This window comes from Podarcis filfolensis (assembly GCF_964270895.1).
Source record: "Podarcis filfolensis genome assembly, chromosome: 11".
Classification (NCBI taxonomy): Eukaryota; Metazoa; Chordata; class Lepidosauria; order Squamata; family Lacertidae; genus Podarcis; species Podarcis filfolensis.
In genome coordinates this window covers 52,598,046-52,625,324 of record NC_139613.1, presented here as the reverse complement: position 1 = coordinate 52,625,324, position 27,279 = coordinate 52,598,046, and the positions used below count along the sequence as shown (strand labels likewise).

Here is a 27,279-nt window from a genome sequence, read left to right as displayed (position 1 = left end):
AGAAAGAGCTGGGTCTGTGGTTTTCATGGTCAGCCTTCCAATAAAGTCTACTTCTTTCCCCACAGTAAGCATTGTTAGTTTCAGAGCACTGTTGTATTAAACCCTATGGATGCCCCTAGGCAGTCGAAATCTCGGGGGCCCCTTTGTGTGTGTGGTCTAGTGGGATAACATTGAACCGAGAAAGCTTGATGGAGAACAGCAACAACCGGGAAAAGATAGACATAACATTTTACAAGGACAGGAAGAAATACCACGGACAGAATAACTGTCACACAGGAAGAACAAGGATCTAGTTTGAGTGCTTCACTTGTAGTTCTGTAAATCATTTAATGTGTCAACACAAATGGAAGCTATTAATATTGCAGTTGTTGTATAAGGGATTGTTTTTCTGACCAGAATGTAATTGAAATTAATAAGATTTTGGAATGCAGAAATAAAGAAAATCACCAAACTATCGAATGTAGCACATGAGGGGCCACCTAAATTATATAATTCAGTATTAGAATGATTGGTATTAGTAACTGTATTATAATTTGGAATAGTTATAATGAGGCTATTATTGGATGTAGTTGAAAATTAATAAAAAATATTATTAAAAAAAAGAAAGCTTGATTGTAATTTTCTTTCAATCAAATCAGTATTTTCCCGTGTATAAGACACCCCCATGTATAAGACGCCTCCTATTTTTGGTGACTCCAAATTAAGAAAACACCCCTCAGCACTACCCGTGTATAAGACGAGCCCCAATTTTAAACCTATTTTTTTGTTAAAAAAAACCCTAGTCTTATACACAGAAAAATACTGTATTTTGACTTGATGTCGCGAGACCCCTGAAAAGCGTGGGGCCCATAGGTGCCTTACTATTATGAATGATTAGAAGTATACTGCCAGAGCAATTCTACACCAGTAGGGACTCTTCGGGGTGCTATAGCTTATGCTGGCTCTTGCCAGTCCAGAATCTTGGCCCAGACCACTGTGGTATCATCGCAGAGTACGCTATGTGCCTGGTTACCTACCTTCCATGTGTGCATGATGGAATGCCCTGGGAGGGAAAGGATATATTTGCACATAGGTCTAATCCAAGGATAGGCAAATGAGATCTCATCCCTATGTAGTATTTAGTGCACTGTATGTCTTTTATTAAGGGACTCAGGTGGCGCTGTGGGTTAAACCACTGAGCCTAGGGCTTGCTGATCAGAAGGTTGGCGGTTCGAATCCCCACGACGGGGTGAGCTCCTGTTGCTCGGTCCCTGCTCCTGCCAACCGAACAGTTCGAAAGCACATCAAAGTGCAAGTAGATAAATAGGTACCGCTCTGGCGGAAAGGTAAACGGTGTTTCGGTGTGCTGCTCTGGTTCGCCAGAACCGGCTTGGTCATGCTGGCCACATGACCCGGAAGCTGTACGCCGGCTCCCTCGGCCAATAAAGCGAGATGAGTGCCGCAACCCCAGAGTCGGTCACTACTGGACCTAATGGTCAGGGGTCCCTTTACCTTTACCTTTATGTCTTTTATTACCCAGTCCTCTTCAGCTTCCAGAAAGAGAATATGTTCTGCTGGGGGCTGATAGATGAAAGGGGGAGGCAGCAGAGGTGGAGCTGGGTACATTGCAAAGGTTTTCAATGAATGCTTGCCAAGCCTCAACCCTTTGCGCTTGCCTGGAATGCTCACAAGGGCTTGCTGATATATCAGAATCCCACATGTCCAAACCCAGATTTTTTGCAGTCCCCCAACATCGCTGCGTACAGCAGCAGAATTGCACAAGGAAATAACTATCCTGTATTTTTGACCTATTTTATGATCATCTTCTGCATGTTGCAGCCCATATAAGACAAGAACTAGGGTTTTAAAATGACCTCAAACCACTGAACATTTTTGAGAACTGTAATGAAAGAAGGCCCTGAACTGTGCACATGAAGTTAGCAAAGCTTATACATTGAACACAAAGACTAAGATGCTGTGTATTAAGTTATTACATGTAGCATTTCCAGCCCCTGAAATGTTCATTTTCTGAAGTGACATGTTTGGAGTCAAATAAGTCACATTAAACATGCTTCAACCCTCAGGCTACTACTACAGGACTACAAACCTTTTTTTTAAAAAAAATATTCAATGTCAAAAGAACGTATTCACAATACACATCTTTCATCCATCACTATCCTTCTCTTGTGAATTTCATGGGGTTTGTGAGTCTAAAGTTTCCTAGATCAAACCTGCAGTCAAATTCACTTAGCCATGGGATGTTGCCATTGAGCTGAGAGAATGAAAAGAAGCGTCTGTAACAATGCAATGTAAATTCAGATATCCTAAGGTTTAGAGGTAAAAGAAAAAAATCAAACATTTATGATAGTGAGCGCAGTGCTGTGTGATATAGTTAAAGCTGAAATGTGGCTTCTTTAGTAACACTGCTTTTGTATTGCTTGGATTTTCTGTAACGCATCTGTGGGGGCTGAAATTCTCTGTGCTTGTTATCATCCCAGGTGAGATTTGGAAGTAATATAGAAGGAAAGAGTTGAATACAAGACTATCCTCCATGGTTCTTTGTGCAGATGCATTTCTTTTAAACCTCAAGCAACTCCTCCTAGAAAAACAAAAAAAGCCCACACACATTTTGATATGTTTTCTTTTTGTAAGAGGGAGATTTCTCAGATAGGAGGACTTCTCCTTCATACTTTCTCTAGTACATGATATAGACATCAACAGCCTTCCTCACAAAGGATACTGGCTTGGATCCTAAGTCAACGTACTGAAGTTCATGGAAGGAAAGTTTCTTGTATCTTTTTCACCACCCATATCACTAGAAAGTTTGAAATCCAGGATTTCAGACGCTACTCTTCTCTCATCTTTTCCTGCAGATGCAGGAAATTGAAACTGGAACCTGCAGAGCATTGGCCTTTTCCTGCGTTGGCCAGACAGTCTTCCAAATGGCAAAGACAAAATTGGTGCCTTCATTCATTCTCTGCCTTTTGGAACTAGGTGCCCAAGATGAAAAGCATAGCAAAATTAACAGGATAAAGCAGCACCTAAAGAAAAACAACAGCTTTGTAGAGTGAGCTGGTCCCCTCTACTCTCAACTGAGCCTAAGTGTCACATGACAGATTTGCTAATAAGTCCCAAAGCGTGTTCTCCTTCATGGAGAGCACGTGTTGCGGTGGGGGCTAACAAGACACCCCACTGTTGCTGGGCGGGGAAAAAAGTTGGCCACCATTATCATTGAGCTTTACTTGTTGCTGGGGAGATTTATATGTTGCCATTTTGTGACTGACAGCCATAGCCTTTAAATACCCTGCGAGCAGTGTTGAGCTTCCTCTTTTTGCTGCACGCATCGGATCACCTGCCCACCCTCCCTGTTTTCAGGGTTGTTCACTTGACCTTGCTATGTCTGTCATGGGGTCATCTGCTTTTGGGGCAGGGCCCTGGTAGGAATTTTGTCCATTTGGCTGATTGGCTGGTTTTATTAATTGGTTGGTAGAGTGGTATGGATTGGCTGTGCCTACCCCTCTGAAATGCTGCTGCTGCAAGGGTATTCCATTAAAGGAATCCAGGGGCTCGCCATGCTTTTGTCCGAACCCCTGTCAAGGGGCTAGGGCCATGCAAGAGCCCCTGGGAGCATTTGGGGAGAGGTGAGGGCATGGTACCCAGCTCCGTCTCTCTCCCCAAATGTTTTCCCTTACTGACTTTGCGGGCGTGCAAATGTGAGTCTGTCCCCATGCGGGGTCAGATAGTCGCAACCAATGCCTAAGCAACCACTCACATTTCTTGTAATTTTAATAAAGTTGTGGCCAAAATTATGCCAAAAACTAAAATCAAGTGTCATTTGTGTTTTATTTGGGGGGTGTCTTGGGGACCTTGACACGCAACTCTGCAACTTCACATTGTAATGGTAAAGATACCAAAATGTGGCAGCTGAGATGCGTTTCAGAATGTCCTGCCTGATGTACTGGTTATGATGGTGTAATTTGATGTGTACTTAATTCTCTTGTTTTTAATCTGTCATGTGTCCTATTGTCACATTATGTCAAGAACTTGACCGTGTAAGGACTTAAGCTGGGAGCATACTCAAGCATTCATATTGTATTGCTGTCTTGAAAGTATTGATTCACGTCATGCTTGATGATGTGTTTATGTGCAATAAATTCCCCATATTTTATTGTCAACTTCATTAAGATCCATGACCATATCCAGTGAACAACAATGGCTGAGGGCTTTTAAGTATAAGCTAGTTCTAGCACACACTTTTAAAAGTCTATGAATGTTGCGAGAGCTTGCTCTGTGAATGAAATTATGGAATTGCCTTAGTTGGAGTACTTTACCATTTTACAGTTCTGATATTGTCACACATCAAATGTATCTAAACTGGCCTGGGCTCTGAAAAAATACCAAAAAATGTAACCCACTAAAGTTCACTTAGAGTAGACCCATTGAATTTAACTGGCCTAAGTTAGCCACATATATTTCAATGGGCCTATTCTGAGTATGACTAATGCTAGATACAACCTGAAGCTTTCAAAATACTATCGCTCTTAGGCAGAAGTCATATCTACACAGTGTGTGATATGATGAATATCAAATAAGAATGAACAACTACGGTGCAAATCTCACCTGTGCTATTCATTGCTTTTGAAGAAATTCTGCTTGAATATAGCAGTTTAACAATATGATCTGGCTTTGACAGCACATTGCCTGAGGCAGCTTCGGCAGCTAGTTAAAAAGAAATGCAGAGATTCATATTTTTTCCAAGATCATAGAGCAAATCAGAAATGCAATAGTACTCTTAGAAGATCTTCCCAAACTCCACATTATGTGCTTGTGCTAGTTCAAGACAGTTAATGACATTAGGAACATTTTTTGTTTGCAATGTGCTTATGTAAATTCATTGTTGGCATCACAATCTGGGACTATTCATGTGGGACTTCCAAGTCTCTGTCCTCATCTGGTCCAAGCTTCTGAGCAACTGGAGGTAAGTTTTCCCTCGTCACTGGTTTGGGCTCAAAGCTAGGAGCTGGAGCACAATAACCTGGTATGGGTTGAGGTCAATGACCATAATTTTTTTAAATTATTATTTAATTTTTATTATTTAATTATTATTATTATTATTATTTTGTTTAAAAATTTACAGATCTTATAGCGTCTTTTTCCTCTATAGTTACATACAGTACATAATCTATTTTTCTTTCTATACATATTTATAATTTTTACACATCACTTGGGAAGACACGCGAACAAATGTCAGTATACTGGAAGAAGCAAAGATCACCAGTGTCGTAGCAATGATTCTTCAACATCAACTTCATTGGACTGGTCATGTTGTGCGGATGCCTGATTATCATCTTCCAAGGCAGCTACTCAATTAAGAACTTAAAAATGGAAAGCGTAATGCTGGTGGTCAACAAAAGAGGTTTAAAGACTCTCTCAAGGCAAATCCCAAAAAATGTAGTATAAACACCAACAATTGGGAAACACTGGCCTGAGACCACTCCAATTGGAGAAGAGCCTTTACCAAATGTGTCATGGGCTTTGAAGACGCTGGAACTCAGGATGAAAGGGAGAAACTAAGAGGAAGGCACATTTGGCAAACCCTCACCGCGATCAACTCCCGCCCGGAAACCTATGTCCCCATGTGGAAGGACGTGCGGATCCAGAATTGGCCTCCACAGTCGCTTACAGTCACACCGTTAAGACTGTGTTCATGGTAAGTAAGTAAGTAAGTAAGACAATCTTACTTGGCTACAAGTGATCGCCAAAGAAGAAGAAGAAGCAGAAGCACAGATTTTATTTCAAAAGAAATTAGATGGTTATTAAAAAGAAAAGAAAATCCCTATGGAAAATCACGTTTTAAAATTTCCTGCTCTCTGGTTCCATATGGTGTTGCCTGCTTATAGTGCCTTCACATCACTGTTTCTTTGCTAATGTAGCTGAGTCCTGGGTCTGAAATGCTAGGCAGCTGTGCTCGCTTCGGCAGCACATATACTAAAAAATTGGAACAATACAGAAAATATTAGCGCAAGGTTGACACACAAATTTGTGAAGGGCAAGAATGTTACTTGCACAAAAGTGGAAAGAAGCAGAAGTCCCAGCAAAGGAAGAATGGATACAAAAACTTATGGAATATGCAGAAATGGCAAAACTTAACGGAAAAATAAGAAATCAAGATAACAAACTTTTTATAAAAGAATGGAAATGGAACATTGGCAGGATTATTGTAATAACCTGCAGTTTCAAAAGAAGAGTATATATTTAAAGAAGATGAATAAATGAGCAAATTAAGTTAATTTGGATATGCAGAAGATATTAAAAGTACATTTAAGGAACTGCAGAGAGTGGAGGAAGGAAGTCAAGTTTTGAAATGTCAAAATGATTGTAAAATCAGTGAAATGTATAAACCTGAATAGTGTAAATAAAAAATTTGAAACGCTTGGTAGCTACCGTGAAACAGTGACGAGTTAGCTGGATGAAAGCTCTGACTCACTAGGAAAGCAGCTTCCCAGGTTCACACAATGGCTCCAGACAAAATACATTAGAATGTGCTCTCTCGGGTGTATTAAGACAGAAACAGATGGAAACGCATATGTTCGTCCCACTGTCCAGGGCAACGGTCAATCCAGGAGGAAATTCCCCAATTTAACCACAGTGAGATGCTGCACATAAAAATTTGTCCTTGCAGACAGTACAGAGGCAGCTGACATATGGAGCAATTGCAAGCAGTCAGTGACGGATAATCATCACGTGTAAACTGGTAACTATCAAGTAAAACAGTAGGAGTTGATTGTCCTGCTTTCTGATATTTTGTCACCAACATAGAATGAAAACAATGGTCTCGTTTGAGAAAATGAAATATTTTAATACATGTTTGGTTTGCTTGATTGACAAAGGTGTTAATGCTTTCTTGAAAAGCTTTAGGCTTGCTTATTATTATTTTTTAAAGGGCAATGTGTTGGCCCAGTAAAAAAGCTCATTTAAAAATGAGTAAGTTATGGCTGTGTAAATTGACTCAGCAGGGTGTTTCTGCATATATTTACAAAATCTAAAGAGCAAGAAATACAAAGATTTGGTCTCTTTCTAACCAACGGCTGAATGTTCTCGAGAGGGACTAACCTTCTTGTATCACCATCCTACCCCCCACCCCCCAGAAAGAAAAAAAGAAAAAACCAGCCTGGAATTTCTTAGGAACTGGCTACTTTGCAAATGAGCCCAACATCTTACAACCTCCGATCCCATTTTGTGTGCATCCTGCTAGTAATTTGTTAATACGTATGCATTATGTGAGCAATTCAGTACTTTGGCACAGTGTTTTATGTCTTATTTTGAGAGCTTAAGTGGGAATCAAGTGGTTTATAAGCCTTGTGTGAGCCCTCCGGATAGCAGTAAATTTCCCTGCATGTGAAAGAAGTTTGTTTTAAAATGCTCCTATTACACATTCGAGTTTTAATTAGGGATGGGATCGATATTTGCTTTGGATAAGCTATCCATCAACATCTGTACAACCTCTATTATATGGGCAGTAAATGAAACAATAATTTATCATGGAGTGATTTTGAATGTACATTTTCATAATTCTGGTGAATATTTTAAATATGCACCCACTCACCCCAAATCAGCACTTGTGTATGTCAAATTTACCAACTTTGGTTGGCTCGCCAACTCTGCTCTCTTCTGAAAAAAGCCTATCAGACCACTTTGATACATGCACTGTTATCCTCAGATCTGGACTATTCCCAGATAAATATTTGTTTCACATGGTCCTGCTCTTAAAGATGTGGGAATGCCTTCTTACTCTTGAGGAAAAGCTGCCCAAGCAGGAACATACTTATTTAATTTTGAAAACACTCCACTGGTTATGAATTTATTTCTTTAATAAAAAATGTATACTGTTTGATTATACTAAAGCCTCTAAGCAGTTCCCAATTCCCCCCCCCAAAAAAAAAATCAATAAAAATAGTTAAGAACAATTAAAAACACTTGAGGATAGTTAAAATTATCAGGAAAAAAGATGAAAACACGTCAACATAAATGTGTCTGGATATGTGTTGCCTTAAAATAAAATTTAAAAAGTTTCAAGAAGGCACAGAAAAGCATCATGGGAACACAACTGCTTGATGTCAATAGATAGGGAATTCCAAAGACTACACGAAAAGATTTCTTACAACTGCAGAACAAGTATTATATGGCACCTGTAACAGTGCCAGTTCTGTAGATCAAAAGTGGTTGAATGGACACATATGTGGCAAGGAGATCCCACAAGTAAACTGTCTAAGGGTTTATATACCAATAGTAACATCTTGACTTGCCTGTCAGTAGAGTTTATTGTTCATAGCCAATGGCCATCACAAGACAGTAAAAAGGTAAAGGACCCCTGGGTGGTTAAGTCCACTCAAAGGCGACTATGGGGTTGTGGCGCTCATCTCGCTTTCAGGCCAAGGGAGCCGGCGTTTGTCCACAGACAGCTTTCCGGGTCATGCGGCCAGCATGACTAAACTGCTTCTGGTGCAAGGGAACATCGTGATGGAAACCAGAGTGCACAGAAATGCTGTTTACCTTCCCGCTGCAGCGGTACCTATTTATCTCCTTGCACTGGCATACTTTTGAACTGCTAGGTTGGCAGGAGCTGGGACAGAGCAATGCGAGCTCACTCCGTTGCGGGGATTCGAACCACCAACCTTCTTGGCAGGACAGGTTTTCTCTCTGATTCAATTCCAACAGTAAAGGGAATCAAACAAGGCTGCATCTTATCGCTACCCCATTCAATATTTACATAAATTATATACACCAGGAGCTTTCCTCTTCATCTCATGCTTTCCCCCCTTCAGTTGGGAAACAGAAGTTCCCAGTCCTGCTTTATGCAGATGGCATGACACTCATCTCATATTGGTATGAGAAGGCTACATATCAATTTTGGAAACTATTGTAAAAAAAGGAGGACTAGCTATCAACTAGAATCATAGAATAGAATCATAGAATCATAGAGTTGGAAGAGACCACAAGGGCCATCGAGTCCAACCCCCTGCCAAGCAGGAAACACCATCAGAGTACTCCTGACATATGGTTGTCAAGCCTCTGCTTAAAGACCTCCAAAGAAGGAGACTCCACCACACTCCTTGGCAGCAAATTCCACTGTCGAACAGCTCTTACTGTCAGGAAGTTCTTCCTAATGTTTAGGTGGAATCTTCTTTCTTGTAGTTTGGATCCATTGCTCCGTGTCCGCTTCTCTGGAGCAGCAGAAAGCAACCTTTCTCCCTCCTCTATGTGACATCCTTTTATATATTTGAACATGGCTATCATATCACCCCTTAACCTCCTCTTCTCCAGGCTAAACATGCCCAGCTCCCTTAGCCGTTCCTCATAAGGCATCGTTTCCAGGCCTTTGACCATTTTGGTTGCCCTCCTCTGGACACGTTCCAGTTTGTCAGTGTCCTTCTTGAACTGTGGTGCCCAGAACTGGACACAGTACTCCAGGTGAGGTCTCACCAGAGCAGAATACAGTGGCACTATTACTTCCCTTGATCTAGATGCTATACTCCTATTGATGCAGCCCAGAATTGCATTGGCTCTTTTAGCTGCCGCGTCACACTGTTGGCTCATGTCAAGTTTGTGGTCAACCAAGACTCCTAGATCCTTTTCACATGTACTGCTCTCAAGCCAGATGTCACCCATCTTGTATTTGTGCCTCTCATTTTTTTTTGCCCAAGTGCAATACTTTACATTTCTCCCTGTTAAAATTCATCTTGTTTGTTTTGGCCCAGTTCTCTAATCTGTCAAGGTCGTTTTGAAGTGTGATCCTGTCCTCTGGGGTGTTAGCCACCCCTCCCAGTTTGGTGTCATCTGCAAATTTGATCAGGATGCCCTTGAGTCCATCATCCAAGTCGTTGATAAAGATGTTGAATAAGACCGGGCCCAATACAGAACCCTGTGGCACCCCACTAGTCACTCTTCTCCAGGATGAAGAGGAACCATTGATGAGCACCCTTTGGGTTCGGTCAGTCAGCCAGTTACAAATCCACTGAGTGGTAGCATAGTCAAGACCACATTTTACCAGCTTCTTTACAAGAATATCATGGGGCACCTTATCAAATGCCTTGCTGAAATCAAGGTAGGCTACATCCACTGCGTTCCCTTCATCTACCAGGCTTGTAATTCTGTCAAAAAAATGAGATCAGGTTAGTCTGACATGACTTATTTTTCAGAAATCCATGCTGACTATTGGTGATCACAGCATTCCTTTCTAGGTGCTCACAGACTGTTTGCTTAATGATCTGCTCCAGAATCTTCCCTGGTATTGATGTCAGACTGACTGGGCGGTAATTATTTGGGTCGTCTCTTTTCCCCTTTTTGAAAATAGGGACAACATTTGCCCTCCTCCAGTCTGCCGGGACTTCGCCTGTTCTCCAGGAATTCTCAAAGATGACTGCCAGTGGTTCTGAGATCACATCTGCCAGTTCTTTTAATACTCTTGGATGCAGTTCATCTGGCCCTGGAGACTTGAATACATCTAGACTAGCCAAGTATTCTTGTACTATCTCCTTAGTTATTCTGGGCTGTGTTTCCTCTGCTGAATCATTTGCTGCAAATTCTTCAGGTCGCGCATTGTTTTCTTTATCGGAGAAGACTGAGGCAAAGAAGGCATTGAGGAGTTCAGCCCTTTCTGTGTCCCCTGTTTGCATTTCACCATCTTCTCCTCTGAGTGACCCCACTGTTTCTTTGTTCTTCCTTTTGCTACAAACATACCCATAAAAGCCTTTTTTGTTGCTTTTAACCTCTCTAGCAAGCCTGAGTTCATTCTGTGCTTTAGCTTTTCTGACTTTGTGTCTACACATGCTGGCTATTTGTTTGAATTCCTCTTTGATGGTTTCCCCCCTTTTCCATTTTTTGTACACATCCTTTTTTAATCTTAACTCAGTTAAAAGTTCTTTAGATAGCCACCCTGGCTTCTTTAGGCACCTTCCATGTTTCCGTCTCATTGGTATTGCCTGAAGTTGTGCTTTTACTATCTCCCTCTTAACAAACTCCCAGCCATCATGAACTCCCTTTCCTTTTAGTATTACTGTCCATGGGATCTCACCCAGCACTTCCCTAAGTTTTATGAAGTCGGCTTTCTTAAAGTCAAGAAATTGAGTCCTAGTATGCTTGGCTGCTCCTTTCCGCTGTATAGTAAACTTCAGAACATCTGAGGGGAGCCAATTTGGGCCCCAGGATATGGGACATCATGATGTCACGTTGCGACGTGATGTTATTGCCAGTTTGCATTTCTTAGTACAGAAAGTATTGATCTGATGTGTAGAGATCTTTCCTATTCTACTTAACTCAAGAGGGTTCTGGAAGCTTCTGGAAGCTTCTCTGTGTGAAAGAAGCTTCATGATGTTTGGGTTATACCTTCAGAGAAGCTGAGTACAGCTGGCTGAAACTGGTTCTGTTATCTCTTCTGTGAAGGTCATGCTGACTATAATAAGAAGCCAGAAGGAGCCTGAGTTTTACTTTCTCTTTCTATCTTCCTTCCTTCTGGTGTGGTGTTTTGTACATAGTATGCTTAGTGTTAAGGTTTAGACCAGGGGTTGTCAATCTGGTCCCTACCGCCTAGTGGGCATTTCAGGATTCTAGGTGGGCAGTAGGGGGTTCTATGGCACAAGCTGAATCCTCCTTCCATCGAACACTGGTGGGCGGTAAGGAAATTTTACCATCAAGAAAGATTCATTAGTGGGCGGAAGGTATAAAAAGGTTGACTACCCCTGGTTTAGACTTATTATAAGTTATTGTAAGTTTAAGTTAAGTCTGCTGCAACTGGGTTTCTTATGGACAGTGCCAATCCTGAATATGTTGGATTTGTGACCATTATTCTCATTTGCCTTCAGTAGCAGTCAAGCTCTGCTGGATGAAATACAATTGCCTCTGGTCTATTGTTTGGGAACCCTGCAACGTGTTTAAGTTTTTACTCTGCTAACTATACATTGGAGTTCTGCTCTGGATCAATATTGAGTAGAATTAAATGACAGTTATGACGTCATACATGGCCCTCGGCAACGGAACCTGGCTTCCAGTGGTTCTGAGACCTCGCAAAGCATATCTGAGGTCTCACGAAGGCCTCAGAGATGCTGTCCGAGGTATCGCGAGACCGTGGAACCTGACTTCCGGTGCCTCCCAAAGCACCAGAAGTTGTGTAGGGGGCCCTGCAGTGTGGGTGCTGAGCACCCACAACAATTTTTTTGTGGGTGCAGATCCCCCTAGAGTTTACGCCCCTGTAATGTCTTGAATTGGGCCCAGTAACAATTCATCAACCAGTATGGCTCTCTGAGCAGAGGTGCTTTTTATGGCGACTGAATCTCACTCCTGTCAGAAAGGATGTTGCTGCATTCTGTACTAACTGCAGTTTCTGGGTCAAGCATAAGTGAAGCCCTGCCATTGAGTGCATGGCAGTGATCCAATACTGAAGTCACCCAAGATCTACTGAGTGCAAGTCAAAGTGCTTGTCTTGCAACTCAAGAATCCCTATGCATAGTTGCTCAGAAAAGATTACAATGTGTTGAGGCTTATTGAGTCTTAGGTGGGCATCCATAGGGCTACAGTCCAAGTTTCTGGGCTCTTTCATCAAACTTATATTCTAAATTACCCTGTGAAGGTTGCTCTGAAATTCCAGCCACTTGGATGGGTGTGTGTGTGTGTGTGTGACTTGTTATTCATATTTTTATTCAAACTTCACCCAATGTGCAATCACTTTATGCTTCATCAGCAGAAACGCTACAATTAAAGCCCGCTTTCATCTCTTCCCTCTGTGCACACTCCTTTTGTATGGGAAACGGTATATCCTCATTAAAATGTCATAACCTCAAGCGTAATCTCATTATCAACTCTTTATCAGTCATCCTACTGATACCCGACAGTTGGCGAAAGGAGATAATCTCACAGAAGTAACTGATGAACTAATGAATCTGTCCATGCACCATGCAATGCAGTTTACAAAGCAGGGTCAGACTAAGAGGTCAAGGGGAAAGGGGAGTCAAACTAAACCATTACTGCATATGATAGGCAGAAAGCACAATTGAAATCCAAGCCAGAAGGAAGTACAGTGGTACCTCGGGTTACATACGCTTCAGGCTACATACGATTCAGGTTACAGACTCCGCTAACCCCAGGTTAAGAACTTTGCTTCAGGATGAGAACAGAAATCGCACGGCGGCAGCAGCGGCAGAATGGCAGCAGCATGAGGTTAAGAACTTAATTCGTTCTGGAGGTCCGTTCTTAACCTGCAACTGTTCTTAACCTGAGGTACCACTTTAGCTAATGGGGCCTACCGCTGCTGCTGTGCTGCCGCCGCGCGATTTCTGTTCTCATCCTGAAGCCAAGTTCTTAACCCAAGGTACTATTTCTGGGTTAGTGGAGTCTGTAACCTGAAGTGTCTGTAACCCGAGGTACCACTGTATAAGCTAAACAAGCTATAGTTTAGGGCCCCACTCTCTCCTGGGCCCCCCAAAAAATTCAAAGGGAAAAAAATTGGATGTACATTTCCAAAATATAAGATAAAAAACAAATAAAACCTACATATAGCAACAGTGTTTTGTGTTGTGTAGGCTTCTTATAGCCTATATTCAACACAAAAACAGTGACAATTTGTTGCTGACAAAGGACAGCTGGACATATAAAGGGCCCCATTACCTTCAGTCGCTTAGGGCCTCATCAAACCTAAATCCAGCCCTGAACAGCAGGGAGACCAAAGTCCTCTAATGGGGAAAGGGAAATATTTTTCAATGTTATGTGGGTAAATGTAAGCAGATCTCTGCCAGGGCTCATCTGTAACAGCCCTTAGACTTTGACAAAAGTTGATCTTGTCTACCCAAAAAGAAAGGAAAGATGTGAAATGGATTTGGTGCTGAGAGGCATTCATTGAATGAAAAACAATACATTCGCAAGTTGTATTGTCCAAGGCACTTTTTTTCTGCTTCTCTTTGCTTGCCGTCTTTTAGGATTGGCTGCATGCTTCATCAGCGAGAGAATCGCATGAATGATGCCTCTCACTGGCAGCAACCAGCACTGATGAGACCATATAAACAAACTGTACCCCCTTTCAACTAATGCAGAGTCTGCCTTAGTCACCAGTGAAAGAAACTGAGCTGCAATGCTATGCACAGAAGAAATGTGAAATAGTGCAAAGGTTTGGTGCTGATAAAGGTAAAGGGACCCCTGACCATTAGGTCCAGTCGCGGACAACTCTGGGGTTGCGGCACTCATCTTGCTTTACTGGCCGAGGGAGCCGGTGTACAGCTTCCGGGTCATGTGCCAGCATGACTAAGCCGCTTCTGGCGAACCAGAGCAGCGCACGGAAACACCATTTACCTTCCTGCAGGAGTGGTACCTATTTATCTACTTGCACTTTGACGTGCTTTCAAACTGCTAGATTGGCAGGAGCAGGGACCGAGCAACGGGAGCTCACCCCGTCGCGAGGATTCGAACCGCCACCCTTCTGATCAGCAAGTCCTAGGCTCTGTGGTTTAACCCACAGCGCCACCCGCGTCCCTCTCTAATCTGTTTACCGTGGCACAATTGTGGTGCTGATAGGGCCTGTCAAATGACTATATCGACATTAACAGTTTGGGAGATATTTCCAACTTGGTTGCTGGGACAAAGGAGACCGTTTTATTAGCGTATTCTGATTCACCCAGCAGTTAGCCTGCATTGACAATCTTCAAGTTCCCTCCCACTGCAAGTAAAAGCAGTAGGAGAACTGGAAGGTTGGGAAAAAAGCTACTAGAATAATTGCTTGCTGTCACTGTGAAGAATAAAAATAATGAACAGATCATGGAGTCCTTGATTAATCAGTTTCTACAGTTTTTTAACCTTTCTCTTGTCTCATCAAAAGAATGAAAAGCTCAAAGATTTGGTCGACAGCTGACGTATAACGGATGGAGCTGGCTTTTACAAACTTAGCTGTCACTGATATCAGAATGTATTTCCCCTCAACCTTGCTCCCACACCAAATATCTGTATTATTATTATTATTATTATTATTATTATTATTATTATTATTATTAAAATCTGTATACCACCCTATGCCTGCAGGTCTCAGGGTGGTCACAACATAAAATCACAATATAAAAACACAAAATACACCATAAAAACAAAGACAACCCTATAATCTGCCTCTCCCCAACAGATTTTAAAAGGGTATTGGATATCAATCAGCCAAAGGCCTGATTAAAGAGGAATGTTTTTGCCTGGTGCCTAAAGGTGTATAATGAAGGCACCAGGCGAACTTTCTTGGGGAGAGCATCCCACAGACGGGGAGCCACTACAGAAAAGGCCCCGTTCTTGTGTTGCCACCTTCTAGACCTCTCGAGGAGGCACACAAAGGAGGGCCTCAGAAGATGATCTCAGGGTTTGGACAGGTTCATATGGAAAGAGGCAGTCCTTGAAGTATTGCTGTCATGAGCCATTTAAGGTTTTATAGCTCAAAACCAGCACTTTGAACTGAGCCTGGAAACCAATTGGTAGCCAGTGCAATTGGGCCAGGATCAGTGTAATATGCTCAAATAGCCTTAAGCAACCTGGCCGCTGAATTCTGCACTAGCTGAAGTTTCCAAACCATCTAGGCAAGCTAGAAGCAGTACCAGAGTTTACATTAACATTCCACCCTCACTCAATGAATGTGAAAAGCAAGGCTGGTGAGACGTAGGGCTCCAGAGAGCATGTGGCCTGGGAAGAGAACCAGGGGCCACATAAAGAGGCCCAGAGGGCCATATTTGACCCTGAGGCTTGAGGTTCCCCACCTCTCATTTAATTTCACAGATTGCATGGAAAAGAGGGGCTACTACTGTAGTATATGCTAATAGCAGTGGCATCAGAAGCCAACTCTGCGTAATCACGGCAGCAAAAAAATCAGTACACTTGAGAATACACTGAAAAGTGGAAGGAAGTCACCTTCCATTGACCTGGCACAAAAGATGTAGTCAGCAACAGAGAGGCATGTGATGGTGGCAAGGAAGGTGTTGAGCATAATTAAAATCCTGCCTTACTGACTGCAACGTTACTTTCAAGCTCACCTTCATTTTATTGCTGACATCATAACAATGTACCTGGTAGATGTTTATGAAGCATTTAGTATAAAAAAATGGGGAAAAAATCCCAGTGAATCTTCAGTGCAAAAAATATCCCTGAAGCTTCCTTGTTAGATTAAAAGAGAGAGAGAGAGTGGGAAACTTAAAAATAATATTCTGCATATATATCAAAGTGATTCAGGCATAAAGCATAACAGGCTACATTGCTGGCAGTATAACAGAACCTTCAAACAACTACTTAATGCCCATATTTCTATGCCAATGGAGAAAAGAATCACACTAAGAACAAATGAGGCTTTGTTTCTCCTAAGCACATCAAGTACAGATTTAATTTTTTGCAGTGTGTCAAATGCTTAATCTAGTGCATGGCATTATTCTGCTTTGTTTGGAACGGGCAAAAAAAAAAAGGCTCACAAAGTCAAAACAGAAAACGAAATACACCAAGAAACCAGCAAGTGTAAATATTAAAAGAAAAAGCAATATGCTAAGCAAGGCTTTATGCAAGGGTACAGCGACCACCACTCATGCAACAGTAATATATATATATATATATTACTGTTGCATGAGTGGTGGTCGCTGTACCCTCGCTCTATAAGACGCACCAGACCACAAGATGCACCTAGTTTTTGGAGGAGGAAAACAAGAAAAAAAAAATTATGAAACTCAGAAGCCAGAACAGCTGCGCAGTGAAAGCAGCAATCCCTCTTGCTGTTCTGGCTTCTGGGATAGCTGCGCAGTCTGCATTCGCTCCATAAGACGCACACACATTTCCCCTTACTTTTAGGAGGGAAAAGGTGAGTCTTATAGAGCAAAAAATACGGTATATATACAGTGGTACCTCGGGTTAAGTACTTAATTTGTTCTGGAGGTCCGTACTTAACCTGAAACTGTTCTTAACCTGAAGCACCACTTTAGCTAATATATATATATATATATATATATATATATATGTTTTACAAATTAAAGTACTTATTTTTACATCTTTAAAATATCAGTGACTTCCCTTCCTCTCTTTCTGTGGTTCATTTTACATATTATAAATCCCTGCATATTTTACAGAAACTATACCATTCAGTCTTCCATTATTGCATCCATCAAAACTTATTTGCACTGTTGAATTTATCTTAAATGTGTACAGCTGAAAACACTGGCAGCATTATTTCCCATGTATTCAATAAACATTTTCCAATCTTCTCTAAACATATGTTCTTCTTGTTCTCTTATTCTGTATGTTAAGTCTGCAAGCTGTGCATATTCTGTCAGTTTGAGTTGCCATTCTTCTTTGGTTGGGACCTTGCTCATTTTCCATTTTTGGGGCTAATAAAACACGGGCTGCAGTAGTAGCATACATAAATAACCTTTTTTGACACCTGGGAATTTCAGTCTGAGATATCCCCAACAGAAAGGACTCTGAGATTTTTTGGGGGGAAAGTACTTTTAAACGTTTTTTTCAATTCATTATGGATCATTTCCCAATACTCTTTTACCCTTTACAAGTCCGCCACATATGAAAAAACATTCTCTTGACCTCATTGCATTTCCAGCACTTATCTGATTCAGTCTTATATATCTTAGCAAGCCTACTCAAAGTTAAATACCATCTGTAAATCATTTTCAAGTAGTTCTCCTTCAAAGAATAACATGCTGTGAACTTCTATGCAACATTATTTTCCATATAGAGACATAGCTGGGATTTGGCCATTGGAAACAGTGTCTGGGTGGAAATTCGGATGTATGGGAACCCATGACAGAAGTGCATATTTGGGTGAATTTTCAAAAAAACAACAACACAACCTTCATTTTGTTTTGCAAAAAATGGGACCAAAAAGAAGGGGGGGAAAGACCTCAACAACTTTTGTGTCCAGATTTTCACTTTTTGAAATATAGCCATCTAAACCATCTCCAAAGCTGGTCTGGAGAGATGAATTGAAACCCATTACGGGTTTTGGAGGGTGAAGGGAAAGGAGAGGAAAGTAAAATTTTCTTTTAATATGTGTGAATGAATACTGTACTTTTCCATCTATAAGACACCCCCCTATTTTGGGGGACTCAATTTAAGAAAATGGGGGGAGATGGCACAGAGATGTTGAGCTTTTTGCAGAGGATTGCCCAGGGTTGTTGAGTTTTTTTGGGGGGGGGATTGCCAAAAAAACACTCGCACGCATCGCAAAATCTGCCTTCCGTCTGTCCCATCACCGGCAGAAGATGCCTATCGCCTGCCCAACTGACAGACTGTCAGCCAATCAACACCACCCATTGACGCAGGAACCAATAACATGCACAACAGCCACTGACAGCCGCGGCAGCAACCAATCAGTTGTCCACCCCATGTATAAGATGATCCCCATTTTCTAGCATGATTTTTAAGGGAAAAAAATATAGTCTTATACATGGACATTGATGCAGGGAGCAATCCGATCAGTATTCTGCATACACATTGCTACTGTTCAGCCAGCATTGCTTCAGGCCAATGATATCCGAATTATCCCCTGGCCCACTTCACTGGCCACCACTGTAAACAAGTATCTTTGGTGTTTAACTTGAGCTGAGGATTACATGCTGAAGAAGAACCATTTTGCAGGAGTCTTATGAGGAACAGAATCTGGTTGATGACGCATTCATTCTTGAGCACATGCAGATTTTCTTTCAGATAACACCCATTTAAGATGAGAAGGCAGGGATTCCAGGCATAGCTGTCAAGTGTCCCTTATTTGAAGGGACAGTCCCTTATTCCAGCGCCATGTCCCGCTGCTGTCCCTTATTGATGGATGTCCCTTAAATGTCCCTTAAATGATGTCCCTTAAATTTCAAAGGAAGAAGCTCCTCTCCCTCCCTCCCTGCCGGCTAGGGAGGAGGGAGGCTCCAACTGTGTTGCTTGGCTGTGTTGCTCACCCAATAAGAAGTCTAAGAATGACCTGGGGGGTGGAGCTTGCATGCCTTGTGTGTGGCTAGTTAATGAAAGCTGAGGGGTTTTTTGAATGCTGGACGCCATTTTGTTGCACGTGCTGCTGCAAACTTTGCAGTGCAAAGCCAGGCCGGGGAGCCATCTTAAGTTGAGGCTGCATAGGCCTTGTGGTGCATGTGATTCAGATTCTATTCAGTTGAACCTCTGGTTGCAAAGTTGGTTGGACAGTGTTCTCGAAGCTACCAGCATGAGTTTGACCAGACTTCAGGAGGACAGGAAGACTGGAGTGCCTGGAACAGGTGAGGCTGCTGGTCCCTTATTTTCAAGGCTGCTAGTCCCTTATTTTCAAATCTGTAAGTTGACAGCTATGATTCCAGGGAAGGTTGCCTTTCCCTCAGCAAATTAAGAATTTTCTGGAAGATGTGGCTGGAAGCAACGAATATAAAGCAAATGTTGATTCATGTACTGCCTACTACCAGAGCAAGAGTAGAAGAGGCTCTGTCTTTCCATTCTCTAATATATTCAGTTCTAACCAGCAGAGAAAGATCGGAAACTAAATCTCAAAACAGGAGAAAAATACAGTTCTTACTCTTCAGCTCTTAGCTCTTGAAGGCTAATTTCTAAATTTTCCTCACACCTTTCAAAAATAGTTCTTCAAATTGTCAGGTCTAGAGCTGACTCATTTCCATTAAGTTGTGACACATTATGCAGTGCTAATGCTCATAATTTGAAACAGAGACGAATGTTCATTTCTTTCAGCTGTTTTCCTTTCCGTCTTCTTTCACTGCTTGCTTTGAGTTTCATATCATTTTCACCACTGTGTTTTTAAACCTGTATGTGTGCCCAATTATTCCCTCTTCAGCTTTTATTTTCACATGCAAAGTACACGTTTGACTGGTCAATATAATATTATTTGCATCTTGTCTATGACATGGCTCAGAATCATTTGGACATTCTGTAAGTGAGCTGCCGTTGCCGTCGGAATAAAAAAGCGCAAGATTAGTTTGCCCTTGAAAAATCATTGGGCACACATATCACAATAAATGTTAGCATTAGAACAGCAGTCTGTGGTTTCCCATCTCTGCCTCTCTTTCTCTCACAGTACCAAACACTGACAGTTGTATTTACTTTGGATAGTGCAGGTCCACATTCATAAGCCCTCTAATAATTCTGAAACTAATGAAGATAATACACTTAAGGACCCCTGTTCTGTTTCCTCCTTGAACATTAGTGCTGGTCTGACAATGTCTTGCATGAGGTACTTCACAGACCTTAAACAAACAAGTCTTCATACTGAATAGTGACTGGATTTTAAGGATATTCACTTAAAACTACAGCATGAGGGTTGATTCATATGTCCATCTTGGGTCCTATTTTCAGTAATTTTGCTGAGCCTAGACTTAAATGTGGCAAAATTCTACTGATTTTATTGCACCACACCTGTTATTCAGTTCTGCTGCACAGGTTGCTCCCTAGATCCTGATCCCTGCTTCATTCCCTGGTCATGAGTTAGCATTACTGAGACTGATATATATTGGCAACAAAATGGATCTACATATCCAAGCTCTGATCTTGGCACTTCCTGCATCGCAATCTAGGTAGCCACTGCAAATGCTTCTTAAAGATCATTTGCAGCATTATGGTAAATCAAGATCTTACCTGTTACCTTTAGCTGACAATTTAGATGCCTGATATCCAGACTCCCAGTTACGGACATCCAGAGGTCATCTGAGTTTCCTAAATATACCAACCATCTCCAGTTCTCTATGTCTTCTGCAAATAATCTAGGAGTAACTGTATCTGTCACAAACCAGTGTTTTCAGGGTTGAGGGAGGTTAATCCAGACAAGTTGGAGATGATACTGAGAACAAATGCCCATGGTCTAGGCTGGGGCATGACCTCACTATGAGTCTCTGTGACATCAGGCAATGAAACTAGGGGTATTCCTGGTCTCCCTGGTCTCCTTGCTGCATCCTTAGAAGAAAATTGCAGTTACTGCCAAGAAGCTCCCAGATCCTCCTGCTGCGATGCTGAGCCTTTGCTTTTGTAACTATCAAGCTTGATTATATCATCTACAGGAGTCCACCCTTAGATGATTTGGAGGTTTCAACTGGAACTCAGCTACATTCGTCACAATAAGGTAAAAAAAGGAAAAGGCAAAGGACTGCTTGATGGTGAAGTTCAGTCAAAGGCCACTATGGAGTTGCAGTGCTCATCTCCCTTTTCAGGCCAATGGAGCCGGCGTTTGTCCACAGACAGCTTTCCAGGTCATATGGCCAGCATGATTAAACTGCTTCTGGCACAACAGAACACAGAAAAGCTGTTAGAATTCCTGCTCCATGACTGCAGTCATGAGATTGTTGTCTCTCACATGATGGTATATGTTTTGACTCCACAGAGTGGGAAGTGACGGAGACAGGATGTTTGTGTTATTGTGTTCCGTGAAGTGGGACTATTGTCCTTTTTTCCCCCCTCTTTGGTGTCTGATGCTTGAGAGAGAGGGAGCCATGTTGCAGTGCTCTGTGTGTGTTTATATGTAAATAAAGTAGATTAGCCAAAATGCTGAGTTTCTAAGGTCTGTTACGCAAGCTGCGCAAACTCTGTGTATCCCTAAGTGTGCCAATGTCTGTTGGCATCCGTCACTGTGATGTTCGGGCTGAAGAAAACTTCTGAAGCTCCCAAACGATCGACCAGGAGGGAGAGAACATGCCAGTCGGGCATGTGTCTCTGCCAGGGTCCTACTTGAGTGTAGCACGAGCTCATGGGAATGCAGCTGCCTGATGTCAATAGGCAGGGAGTTCCAAAGACTACATAAAAAGATTTCTTACAACTGCAGAACAAGTATTATGTGGCACCTGTAACAGTGCCAGTTCTGTAGATCAAAAGTGGTTGAAAGGACACATACGTGGCAAGGAGATCCCACAAGTAAACTGTTCCAAGAATTTATATACCAATAGTAACATCTTGGCTTGCCAGTCGGTAGATTTTATTGTTTACAGCAAATGGCCATTGCAATATAATAAAAAGGTAAAAAGGTAAAGGACCCCTGGATGGTTAAGTCCAGTCAAAGGCGACTATGGGTTTGCAGCGCTCTTTTCGCTTTCAGGCCAAGGGAGCTGGTGTTTGTCCACAGACAGCTTTCCGGGTCATGTAGCCAGCATGACTAAACTGTTTCTGGTACAACGGAACACCATGACAGAAACCAGACAGTACGGAAACGCCATTTACCTTCCCGCCACAGCGGTACCTATTTATCTACTTGCACTGGTGTAAGTTTGAACTGCTAGGTTGGCAGAAGCTGGGACAAAGCAACGGGAGCTCACTCCGTCATGGGGATTTGAACCACTGACCTTCTGATTGGCAAGCCCAAGAGGCTCGGTGGTTTAGACCACAGTGCCACCTGCTTCCTGAATAAACAAGCATACAATCACTGATAGGTCCACCTCCCATTGTGAGGCTCAAAGCAATGAAGATGATGCCTCCCCAGCTGTTGCCATTGGCTGTGGGTTTCTTGTGATGTCACAAAAGCACTTGGCCACTGAGTGAATATAAAGTCAGGCCAAGGGGAAAGCCCTTTTCTGTTTCCAGCAGGACACACCTGGCAATGGATGTGATATTCAGAACTGCCCAGGTTTCTTCCACTTGGGGGAGGCAAAGTGGTGAATGGAAGGAGGCAATCCTCTGGCAGTGGGATGCTAGGGAGTGATAATAAGGCAAGTTTGCTTGCTTGAAGGCTGCTGCTATCTGTGGTTGGACCACAGTGCCACCCGCATCCCACATTCGTCACAATAATATGTTTTGTATATGTTATAAACATCCAACACCATATGGTGCCAGAGAGCAAAAAGGAGTTTATATGGATTTTTACATAGGCTTTGTTGTTCTTGTTTTAACGTTTTAATTTCTGACTTATTTATAGCATTTTTTAACCATTGTCTAGATCTACCCCTGGTGCACAGTGCTACATGCCTGTTCTCTAACAGGTGTTTTGCATGAGTGATATAGGCTACCAATTTGCTTGTGATACCAGTTCAAGATGCTAGTTTTACAGCCTTTCCTAGTCTGAGGCCCTCATCCTTTGTGTGAGCACACTTCCAAGTTAAGGGAATCACAAGGGGTCCCACAAGGCAAGGCACAGTGATAACATCAAGAACCTTTATTGAACTACATAACTGGACAACAGGGGCAAAGCAACTGCTTATATACCTTTCTGAAGGCCTGGGCCACTCCCACTCCCAACATATTTGGCTATCTAAACTTCCAAGCTGCGAATCATAAGTCAGAGTTTAAGGGCCAATGGTGGAGGCCCAAATCCTGAAATGTTCAGTGGTTGGATATCATGTATCGAGTCTGAACACTGAATACTGAACTCAGAATCCTTACTCAAGCTCAGGCAAACTACTCAACAGGCTTTGTTGTCTGTGCTTTCTTTTCAACGAGTCCAGAGAATGAAGGCCAGGAGGCAGCCATAACTGAAATTGTAGAAAGCCCTCCCTAAAGTGATAAGCCGCTCTTTGGTCACTTTTGGAGGAGGTTGCAAGATATACCTCTTCCACAAGACTTTTGCCCAAGGCTAATGCTTTCTGTGGCTGCTAATCTGTTAACATTATGATGTTTCGTGTTAAAACTGCCTTCTCTTATGAAGTAAACCACTTTGAATTTTTCAGAAATTTTATCATCATCATCTGCAGCAGCAGTTCATGTTGAAAACAAAACAGAGTATCAGGAAGCTATGGTGCTAGATGATGGTAACATGAAAAGAAGGTTCTAATTAATAAGAATTTTGCAAGTTGGGAGTTTGCGTCCATGGTTTTTAAGCTATATTCCTTTTCTTCATTGAGCTTTTTCTTTTTCTCCATTTCCCCACACTTTCCCAAATCATCTCCCCACCCGGATACTCACTTTCTCTTTGCCCATGTTTTATTAATCCAACTCTCAGAGTCATTTATTCTCGAGAGTCGCTGCCTATACTTTCCTTTCAAGTTACTGCACCTGCTTCGTAAGGTCCCTAATTGTTAAACATCCATCACTTAGAAAATTCTAATTTCCCTATTGTTCACAAATGCTTCCAGGGTGTTGACATGCTGGCTCATTTAAGAAAAACCTTTTTAGAGAAAGGTCAAATAGAAAAGAATTATTCCACTTGTAGCCGGAACAATGTCTTTTCCTCTGTTTATTGGGGGGCGGGGAGGAGGCTAATTTGCCATACCCCTCCTCCCCCTGCAAGAAGAGGTGGCATCTCCCTAGGAATCGATGTTACAACCTGAGGACGATTCTGCCCAATGTTCCACCCCACGTTCACCCCACGTTTCACCCCACATTCTCCCTTCTTTATTCAGCATCCATCCTGCTGCCCCTTTGCAGTATGGGTCTACAAGATAATCTTCTGTTTTCCAGGATCTGAGAAGGAATTTTGGGGGGAGATGCTTGGACTTCATTTGTTCACTTACTCTACACCAGGGGTACACAACCTAAGCTTCCTGCAGCCAATCAGAAGCCGTGCTTGGGTTTTCGAACGTTTTGGAAGTTGAACGGACTTCCAGAATGGATTCCATTTGACTTCCAAGGTACGACTGTATATAAAATCAAAATAAAAACAATAACCCAATAACACCCCCCAAACAGACCCATGTTTTTAAAGGGTATAGGATGTCAATCATGGGACGTGGGTGGCACTGTCATCTAAACCAAAGAGCCTAGGGTTTGCCAATGGGAAGGTTGGCGGTTCAAATCCCCGTGACGGGGTGAGCTCCCATTGCTCGCTCCCTGCTCCTGCCAACCTAGCAGTTCGAAAGCACATCAAAGTGCAAGTAGATAAATAGGTACCACTCCGGAGGGAAGGTAAACGGCATTTCCGTGCGCTGCTCTGGTTTGCCAGATGCGGCTTAGTCATGCTGGCCACATGACCCGGAAAAACTGTCTCCAGACAAACGCCGGCTTCCTCGGTCAGTAAAGTGAGATGAGCGCCACAACCCCAGAGCTTTTCGCGACTGGACTTAACTGTCAGGGGTCCCTTTACCTTTGAGGATGTCAATCAGGTCAACCAAAGGCCTGGTTAAAAAGGAACATTTTTGCCTGGCGCCTAAAGGTGTATATTTAGTGACTGTTTAATGTGGGGTTCATTGTGGGGTAGGGAAAGTATGCCATTTCTAATTGCCTTAGGGCAGATTTTTTTAATTTAAAAAACCCTGACGTAATAACACACAATATTTATCATCTGACTCACAGAATGCAATATTCGAAGCATATCGTGGGTGACATTGTTTGACCAATACTGCCAAGTAACAAATACATGGACAGCATTTAATTTGGTTTCTTCTACCTTGAAGCTGTCACTAGGGCTTCCTGGTCTTGTCCTCAGCAGTTAAACTGATTGACTGAAACCACGGCTGCATAAATGATATACATGAGCAGGTCAGACAGACAGAGACATACTGCAGGCTCAGCTGTTTAACCGAAAAATAGCTGCCTTTTTAAAATAATAATGAATCACAAGTTTCTTTTTTTTCTTTTTTAGTACTATTTATTTCCTTTCAGGCCTCATGCAATGATATTAAAGCCCAGTGACATCAGTGATCAGAGCTCAGATTCAATGCCATGTCAGATGGCTGTTACATATTTATGTCAATGGGGCAATCATCGGCATAATTTCAAATAATTTGATTTTACTGGGTTGTAAATCATCTTCAGATATGCTTAGGGCAAACCAAAATGCCTCATTTGTTAAGTCAGTTTCGTGGAAGGAGTAAAGTGTGGATTGTATTGCTACTTCCCGGGGAAGAGGTAGGAATAATGTTCTTTATTTTATTTTAATCTCCATTTCATATATCCCACCCCCCAGCCACATAAAACCAATATACTGAAGGGGAACCCCCCTGCTATTTTACAGAAAGCAGGAGACAGAGAAGGCATGCCACAAAATAGCATAAAGATGTGTTTTTGAAGCTTATTTTATTTAAATGAGCCTCACAACATTTCTGGTGTATCCAGTCAGTTAAATTAGGTTATTTTAGATAAAAGGATCTGGAAGAGAAATATATTGAAGAAAGCTCTTTACTACTTCTAAGTGTTTCCAGGAGCGGTACTCCTTCTCCCCAGACACCAACAAAAACAGAAAGACAGCGTTACTGGGAAACTGTTCCCTAGAAAGCTGTTGAAATAATCATGTGAAAAAATATAGTAGCATCAGATGCCACCATTTTTAAAAAAACTTGCAGCTACAATTATGCGATTATTTGGGCACCCACAAATGCACCGTAATGTAGGGTGTGTGCATTGCGTAGGGTTGCCATATTCCAGTCCTCAAACCTGGACAGCAAACTAGCACATACAGCATTAATATGAGTGGGCGGTGGAACGTAAGTAACTTTTATAAATAAAATAAATTAAATAACTATTGTGCAAATTGATTTCTCATTATGCAAACCAAGTGGCATGCTGGGTTTGTTTAGTTAATTAAATTAAAACACTTATGTTACTTCAAGTCAAAATTTCCAGAGCGCTTGGCAATCACTAATAAAAAAAAACACACCACACAATAAAGCCATACAAAATGCAGCCCCCGTGACTTTTCTATCCCAAATTGCAATGCTTTGTGGCAAAGAAATGGACTTCTGGGATTTTCATGCACAACTTTTCATGTAACGTCAAGCTGAACCCTCAAAAGCTAAAGAAAAACAAACAATTACACACTGTACAAAGTTTGAGGCTCATAAAATAACTTTCAACTCACATAAGTTGCACTATAATTTTTCATATGTTTTTCTTCTTGGAAGTTGCTCCTCACAGATATAGAAAGCATTTTTTCTCAATTTTGCAGCAGAGCATTTTATAACATCTTATCAGACCTTTAGCAGACATGATACTCTTTTAAAGAGTAAAACCACCACCCCCAAACTAAATTTATGTCTCGCTGTCAGAGCTGAGGGAAATGTTAAGGGCAGAAATGTACAGATATTAAACTTTGTCTTCTTGCACTTTGTTCTGCTGATTCGCATTTAATAAATTATGTTTCTCCTCCCCTTGAATGTTGCATTAAAGCCTGAGGAAATCTGAGTCGTTTATTCTATGGTACCACTAGAACATCTTTCAGATATTCAACTCGATTACCCATGACAACTCTGTTCCATAAGGAATCCTAAATGTTCTGACTCAGACATCAATTATAATTGTGCTGACATACTGACATTTCTAAAGCACTTACAAAGTTGTTTGTTAGCCCTTTCGACTCCATATTTGAGAGGCCTGAATAATTCAAGAAAACCTCTTTATCTACCAATGCATAAAGAGCCTTCATCAACCTGGTGGGTTCTCAGACTCCATTCTTACATTCAGCTAAAC

At 41.9% G+C, this 27,279-nt stretch overlaps 1 long non-coding RNA gene across 1 annotated transcript; it reads left to right on the top strand.

The window, feature by feature from the left end:
- Positions 1-22,530: 22,530 nt before the first annotated feature.
- LOC310744793 lies at positions 22,531-23,732 on the top strand. Its single transcript, XR_014539746.1, has 2 exons — positions 22,531-22,570; positions 23,607-23,732. It is a non-coding gene; the product is annotated as an uncharacterized lncRNA (long non-coding RNA).
- The last annotated feature ends 3,547 nt before the right edge of the window (positions 23,733-27,279 follow it).